This window comes from Hyaena hyaena, unplaced genomic scaffold, assembly GCF_003009895.1.
Source record: "Hyaena hyaena isolate Hyena2069 unplaced genomic scaffold, ASM300989v1 scaffold_311, whole genome shotgun sequence".
NCBI lineage: Eukaryota > Metazoa > Chordata > Mammalia > Carnivora > Hyaenidae > Hyaena > Hyaena hyaena.
In genome coordinates this window covers 811,094-819,452 of record NW_024080944.1, presented here as the reverse complement: position 1 = coordinate 819,452, position 8,359 = coordinate 811,094, and the positions used below count along the sequence as shown (strand labels likewise).

The 8,359-nt window shown below is 42.1% G+C and overlaps 1 pseudogene; it reads right to left on the bottom strand.

Annotated features, from left to right (window-relative positions):
• Positions 1-5,202: 5,202 nt before the first annotated feature.
• LOC120242666 lies at positions 5,203-6,792 on the bottom strand (annotated as a pseudogene).
• Between the last annotated feature and the right edge of the window lie 1,567 nt (positions 6,793-8,359).

Below are 8,359 nucleotides of genomic sequence, written 5' to 3'. Positions count from 1 at the left end.
CATTGTTCCAGCCAAAGACCATGGAGCCTGTTGGAGAGCCCACATGCTTGGAACTTTGAGTTGAATCCAAACTCCTCCAGCATATCTGTCAGGTTCTAATCTCAATGCAGTAATACATTCTAATCCCATAACAAGGGGATTAACAACACCACTGTAGCTAATTTGAATTGAGAAAATCTGTTTCAGAAAGCAAATTCCAAGACATTTTCTTCCCTCAGCTGGCTAAGAAGGGCTCAGCATGTTGGAAGCATAGTTTCTGCGCAAATTGGCAAATCAGCGTGCAGACTGAGCTCATACAGCTCACTGCGGTACCGATTTACAGAACTGCAGAGCTCACCAAGCACCCCAGCCCCTGTGCCATCTTGGTGGCTGACAGAGAGGGAGCTAGGAACACATGGAGAAAGTGTCTCCAACCTAATTTCCCAAGACTTCTTTCTTTTGCACCAAGGTCTTGATGTAGGACACCTTTCCTCTCTTCCACATATTCATGACCTACCCTTTCTTCAAGGTCTAGTTCCCTGGAGGCCTTTTGTGCAACTCTTGTCCCAAGGACTAAAACCTCTGGATTCTGGAAACTCTTGACTCAATGAGCACTGAGGAACGTGAGTGTGATCCACCTTTTACAGTACCTGTTGGTTCCCGATTCCTCACTGAGGTGGTAATTCCCTTGAGGGCAAACTCAATACTTTGAGCTTGTTGTGTTTCCTGCACACAGCAAGCCATTTGGTAGATATTTGTGAGTGTTGAAGAGCAAAGTTAAAATTGCTCTGTATTCAAAGGACTGGGAGATGTTTAATAGCAAAACATAAAAAGAGTTCTGTGGGTCATTACTCAGAGCTGTAGATTATGATTTTAGATCATAATCTGTAAATTAGCAGCATGAATTTGTATTAATATTATTACAAATAACATTAAGAGTAGGTACATTTATTGAGTGCCTGATATATAATAGTCATTGTGGTGTGCATTTTACATATGTATTTCAATAGTTTTTCAAAATCTCTAGGAGGCATTATTCCCAGATTTCCCATGGAAAAGTAAGGCTTAGGAAGATAAAGTCACCTAATAAAGTTTCTAAGTTAATGCAGCCAAACTTTTTAGGGTTGACTGGGTTTGGAAAACCCAAACTACTTTCCTGGACCCTTACCATAGGTACCAGGTCCCACAGTCCTTATGGGACTCATAATGACTCATATGATGAGGCTATGCATAGCTACACAGATCTGACTCTGGAAGGGCTCAAGGGCATGGAGAGCAGTGTGGCTGGAAGAGTGAACTGGTGGGTGACCAGAAGCAGTGATTTAGAGGTCACCTGGACTTCCTGCCCTGAAATATTTCCTTCTCTGGCCTGTTTTGGTCTCCTAAATGTTGCTATTAATTCTTATTTTCTTTGAGTTTAAAGTGTTTTTCAGTCTCTCAACACCATCCATGATCTGTCAGACCTGGCACGGAATGGGTCAAGAGCCATTTGGAAGGATGGGTGACTGGAAGTGGCAGGGGGTTGGGGTGAGGTTTGGCTCTTCCCTCCTGCCTTCATAGCAGGGGATGAGGCCAGCAGGCAGGCAAAAAGCTACTTACTGATGGGGCCCCTGTAAGGCAAAGAGAGTCCAGATTTTGGATACGGATCAAAAAGTCTTCAGGACCTTGCTTTACACCTGTCTGCTTTACCTTGGTTCCCCAAGGCTGCCACTCCTACAGCTGGAGTCCCAGATGCCATGGTTTGTGAAGCAAGCACAGCAGGTGTTGGCAGCAACAGAAGATGGAGGAGGGAAGACTAATCTTCAGCAGAATCTTCACTCAGCTAATGATGCCTGCAATGGAAATACATTTTCTGGGGAAAGAAATCTCTGGTTGACACTGAGCATTTCCTTTGTGAGAAAAAAGCGAAAAGGACCTCACGATTTGCTTGCATGAGCTGTAGGAAGCCCTCAGTTTGTCTCTGATGCTGGAAATTCCTTCTGCAGTGGATAAGTTCTTTCATCTTACCATTAAAAACTAGGTTAAGGTTTCAAACCTTTGACAGAGTAAATTCCTGATAGCCTTTTCTTTTGAGAGTCCATTGCTATGGTGGGGAGGAACAAAAGGATTGAAATGTGAGAACTCTGGGCACCTGGGGAGAGTAGGCAGGTGTGACATAGCAGGCTGAGTCCTCAGGGACGTCTTTGCACTTTGCTGATTTCATGAGAGTATTGTGAGTTGGCTTCCTTTACGCAGGTCTGAAGTGAATGCATTTGACTGACTAGGCTGTAGCCTTGATTGTCTAGTAGTTTTCTGGGTTGTTTTTCTAGAGTGGCTCCAAAGTTGGTTGGCTTTAGAAAGCCATACAGAATTTCTCTTCACTGGGCTGTGGGAGGCTGAATAATGGCCCCCAAGAGATCCAAGCCCTAATCCTGGAACTCATGAATGTTACCTTATATGGAAAAAGGGTCTTTGCAGATGTGATTAAGGATCTTGAAATGTGAAGATTATTCAGGTGGCAACTAAATGTTCTCACAAGTTTCCTTAGAAGAGGAAGGAAGAGGGAGACTTATCTACAGACAGAAGGAAAGAAGGGCAGGGAGACAGAGGCAGAGTCAGAGCAGGCTTTGAAGATGGAGGAAGGGGTCATGAGCCAAGGAATGCAGCTGTAGAGGCAGGAAAAGGCAAGAAAAGGAGTTCTGTAGAGTTTCTGGAAGCAGTGTGGTTCTGCCAACACTTTGGTTTTGGCTGGTGAAGTCATTTTCAATTTCTGACCTCCAGAACTCTAAGGTAGTAAATGTGTGTTGTTTTAAGCCACCCAGTTTGTAGTAATTTGTTACACCACCTATAGGAAACCAATACTTGGGCTAAGGTTGAGAATTTTCATCTATGGGATCGTGGCCTTTAATAGGCTTTCAATTTAGGAGGTGAGATGAGACCCATAGGAATCTTTGAATGCTAACTGTGCACCATATTGTTTCCCACCACCTTAATTAGCAGTGGAATGGGGCAGTGGGAAGCAAATGGGTTTAGGCTCACAGACACCAGTCCAGGGCTGGTGCTGCCATTTATCATCAGATCAACTTTGAGAATGTTACTTGAACTGTTCAATTCCAGTGGCCATTTTATAAAATGGAGCTAAGAATGCAAGCTGCTGTGAACATTACATGAAAAAGAGTTACAATAAAGTCATAGCTAGCTTAGTACCTCTTCCATTAATCTTTAGTCCCTCATTCTTCTCTCTACGGATAGACCAGGTATCAGTGTAAATGGGGAGCTGATTGTGAAGTAGTAAAAAAAATTTGAATTATAGTTGTTTGGGGGAAAACCCCTCATTTTACAGGTGGGGAAACTGAGGCTCAGATAACTTATGTGACTTGCTCATATACATGTGAGAGCCTAACTATAGCTCTGGCCCTGCTTGTTGAGTGCTCCTTATTGTTAGTAAGATGTACTGTGGTATGATCTAACGCTCCTTTCCTATTCTGTTAATCACCAAACCCATGACTAGTTCTTTGGATTTTCGCTCCCACAGATGGGAGGAGACAGAGCTAAGGATTAGGCACAGATAGGGTCATTTTTAAAAGACTATTCTACAGTGAGTGTGGCATGGGCTTTACTGACATTGGTTAAGTAGATGGATTTTTAGTGATGTGATCTGTTGTAAGGAATAATGGTGTCTAAATTCAGGGTCTCACTGAGGTTGAAAGGACAAATACTTCATTTTCCTTGATGATGGTTGAATTTCTTTAGGCAGATAAAAAAAAAAAAAGCCCTGAAGGGTTCAAATTGCAGTGTGCAGTGTGGGTGAACATGTGTGAGCAATACATGTGTGAGCTGGTATATGTACCATGTCTTCTGTTAGCTTAGACCAGGAAGCCTCAGAAAGCAGAGCCCATGACAGGGCTTTTCATGCAGGTAGTTTATTTTGGCAAGTGATTCCAGGGAAGAGGAGTGGGGGACTGAGAGAAGTAAAACAGAAAAGATAAAAAAGCCAGTCCGAGGGCATGTTCTCAAGCTGGTGACTGCTGTGGACAGTGGAGCTGTCCAGGATGTGCTTCAGAGTGGTCCACGTGAGGTGTGCGAGAGGGGGAGTCCCTATCAGCAGTGTTGGAAAACTTTGCCCTTCTTGCCTGACTCATGCTTCAACGTAGCTGGCCACATTGCCATGGGTGGCTCGCAGGCAAGAGCAAGAAATCTGGGGGCAGGAGAGAGGGACATACATGAAACAAGGGAGGCAGGTGCTTGGAGCTGGTTGCTGGTTGCGGCTGGGTGGAGTGAAATGGCAGACAGAGGATGTGAGATAAGACCCAGGAGGAATTTGATACTTACTCCTACTAGAATATTATTTTTTGTTGGTGTTGAAACCTCAGTCCCGTGTTGTCATGAAAAGCATCTTTCATAATTGGAGACCACAAGTAAAGACCTGATGGGTTTTGTCCAAATTTAGGGAACTATTTAGAACCTTTCTGATAAAACTGACCTATTAAAGGAGTAACATTGGACAAGGATCTATGATGCGTCATACACAGTCCTAGAAGAAAGGAAGAGGAGATGAATGTAACATGAGTTCCTGTCCTTGAGAAGGTCTCATAACAGAGTGGAGGTGCTGGCTTATGCCAGTCCCAACGGGGCTAACATTTCAGCTCCTCAGCTGATTAGCCAGGTGGACTTTGGAGCACCACACCACTTCTCTAAGCCCCTGTTTACTCCTTGGTGAGATGGGGATAATGAGGACCTCTCCAGGCATATGATCTCAGAAGTGGCATAATGAATGTACACTGCTTAATCCAAACCTTGATACATGCTTAAAAATGGTGGTGACAAGCTCACTTTCAGGTGGGAAGATATCAGTACACCAGTGTACCGTGTGCTGTGCTAAGTGTTATCCCTGTTAGAAGCAGAGTGAGGGCTGAGCGAAAACTTTCTGTAGAAGGCTATGTAAAGATATATAGTTGATACAACAAGAAAGGATGAGTAAAAGTGGGTATTTTTTCCAAAAAAAATTTTTTTTAATTGTCTGAGAAGGAGCTTATTTTATTGGAGGGAGAGCACTGCACGTGACCAACAGATGAAGGCTGCCTGGTGAATATCCTGCACATCACACTTAAAAAGGTACACCGGAGGTTTTGCTAGGGAAGAGGAACTGGAATGTGGTTTCCTCTGGACAATTTCCTCAACCTCATCTCTTTGAGGAATCTGGACACTCCCAACCACTTTCTTGAAGGAAGGTGAATGTGGTCACTACAGGTAGAGCCCTGCAGGGATGCCTTGTTGTTTTTTATAAAGAACATTTTCTTTAGATTTTTTTGAAGTCTTCATTGTTAACTTGCATTCTACATTCTCTCATGGCTTTCAGACCAGCTTCTGTACAGATTGCCTTGATGTAGGGTCCAGAGAAGTCATCTTTAGCCATGATCAAGTCATCCAGGGTTACATCATCAGCCAGTGTCATCCTGCCTGTGTGGATCTGAAAGGTGCACTTCTTAATCTTTATATGGGGTAAGGGAAACTCAGTTTTCTTTTCAATGCGGTCTGGTCTGATAAGTGCTGGATCCAAAGTTTCTGTTTGGTCTGTGGCCATGATAACTTTCACATCATCCCTTGAATCAAATCCATCCAACTGGTTCAACAATTCCAACATTGTTCAGTGAATTTCTCTCTTACCACTGGAATTTGAGTCATATATTTTTGTTCCAGTGGCATCAGTTTCATCAGTAAATACAATGGATGATGCATGTTCTTCTGCAGTGCGAAACAATGCCCGAATGAGTTTGGGCCCATCACCTAGGTACTTCTAAATAAGTTCAGAGCCAACCACTCTTAAGAAAGTGGCTGAGGTTGGGGCGCCTGGGTGGCTCAGTCGGGTAAGCATCTGACTTCGTGGTCTCACAGTGCGTCTGAGCCCTGCGTCAGGCTCTGCTGACAGGTCTGAGCCCTGCTTCAGGCTCTGCTGACAGCTCAGAGCCTGGAGCCTTCTTCAGATTCTGTGTTTCTCTCTTTCTCTGCCCCTCCCCTTCTCACTCTCTGTCTGTCTTTCTCTCTCTCTCTCTCAAAAATAAATAAACATTAAAAAATTTTTTCAAAAAGCAAGAAAGTGGCTGAGGTTTGGTTTGCTACTGCTTTGGCTAATAAGGTTTTACCTGTGTCAGGTGGACCATAGAGAATGACCCCCTCTGAAGCTTTATACCCATATTTTCATAATATTCAGGATGAGTGAGAGGAGCTCCACAGATTCCTTAGTTTCCTGAATTTGTTTGTCCAACCCCCCTATATCCATAGGAGCCATATCTGTACGTAGATTTCCTGGGAGGCCTTTTCTACTTTCCTCACTGTGACTAAGGGCTCTGTGTCATCCATGAACACCTCTATGACAGCATGCACCTTGTGGCTGAGCGGGACCGAGCAGCCTGGTTCCAGCAGATCCTTGTCTACAAAGGAAAAAATGCTGACTAGTGTTCTGAGCCCACAGATGTGGACATGATGACATCAATAATCTCTTCCAACATTCCTACTGACATTGTGGCTCCCCTCAGATCATCCACCTTTGATCATGCCTCCTCTTACTTTTCTTCTAAAGGCTTCATCTATTCCTGATTTCTAATGAATTCTTCCTTCATGAGAATATAGTCTTTAATTCTAACTTTAGTCATTTTAATCGGCACTGACTGTGAGGTTTCACCACTGGCAGCTTGCTGGCAGCATCTGGTCCCTTTGTTTGCTTCTTCTTTTTCCCTGCTCAAGTTGTACAGGAAGTTTGTATCTGTTTTTCTTGTCCTTGTCATCCTTCTTGCCACCTCCAGGGCCATGACCACCATTCTGACTTTGACCCATCTTGCTTCAGCCGCTCTAACTGCTACCAGAAGTCTTTAAAATATTTTTTTTAACATTTATTCATTTTTTTTTTGAGAGACAGAGACAGAATATGAGTGGGGGAGGGGCAGAGAGAGAAGGAGACACAGAATCCAAAGCAGGCTCCAGGCTCTGAGCTTTCAGCACAGAGCCCAAGTCTCGTGTGGGGGTCAAACCCATGAACCGTGAGATCATGACCTGAGACAAAGTCAGAAACTTAACTGACTGAGCCACCTAGGTGCCCCTACAAGTGGGCATTTTTAAAATAAAATGTAGTCAAGTCAATTGAGAAACCATTAGAACTGGTAGCAAGTTCAGAAGTCTGAATGCTGAGGAATAAACCCATCAAGAGACTATGTGACAGAGATTTGAAGTAACCAACATACATATCATGTTTCTAGATGAGAGGACACGATATCTTAAAGATGGCCATTCTCCTCAAATTATTTTACATATTTAATAATTCACATTCATTGTTAGTGTGAGATTTGTTGCAACCTCATTATTGGAAAGAAGTTTGGCAATATCTACCACATCACACCTTTTGACCTAGCAATTCCATTTTTAGGAAAGTATCCTCTGGCAATACTTAAATGAGCACAAACATGTCCAGAGTTCATTGCAATAGTTTATGTTAGTAGAGAATTGGAAGCTATTTAATGGTTCTTCAATAGGGAATGATTGCATCATGGAATGCAGTGTAATGGCAAATAAAACTTCTGTCAATCTATACATATTGACAGGGAGATTTTCAATGACATTAAGTCACAGAATAATATATAGAGTATGATTCCTATTATGTGAAAACACTACGTGTATGTGAATGAAGAAATGAACCTGGAAATCCCATGCATAATTCCCTTGGGAACCAGGACAAGGTTAAATAGGGACTTAATTTTTTTCAAATGAAATAATATTATATTTTTTAATGTAAAAAAAGTGAAAAGAAGTAGCAGAGACATATATTTTTTATAGGAACAGTCCCAATACAGTTTTGATATATAATTGTTCCAAAATTTGATTCTTAAGTGATATTACTAATTTCATGAAAATAGCATAGTCATCAACTAAAAGCCCAAATGAGGTTATTCATTCCTATTTTTCTTGATTTATGGTTCAGTATTTAAAATATAGCTTTTAGGTATGATCATTGAATATTGATTTTTCCATTTTCTTATTCTTTTAGATTAATTTCCCTATTCATGTAAAAATCAATGTTTGGGTGACTTATTGAAGTTAATATTTTTTTTTTATTCCTTGATCCTTCCATAGTTTTTTCTTTTTACATAAATAATCTTCGATACATTCTTGATTTTCACATTTCACTTTATATCCAATTTGGATCGATTTATTTGTAACTGCTCAGCTATGTCATGACACCTGTGAGTCTGTCTTCGCAGATGAAGCCCACACTCAGGATGTGGGGGCATTGATGCAAAATCTGTCCCCACTGTCCTCATGGAGTCATTGATTAGTCTCTCAAGTTTGTCACAGTGGATGTTCAAGGCTCTCACCTGCCTCGGACATTCCTTCTTTTTTGCCATCTTCT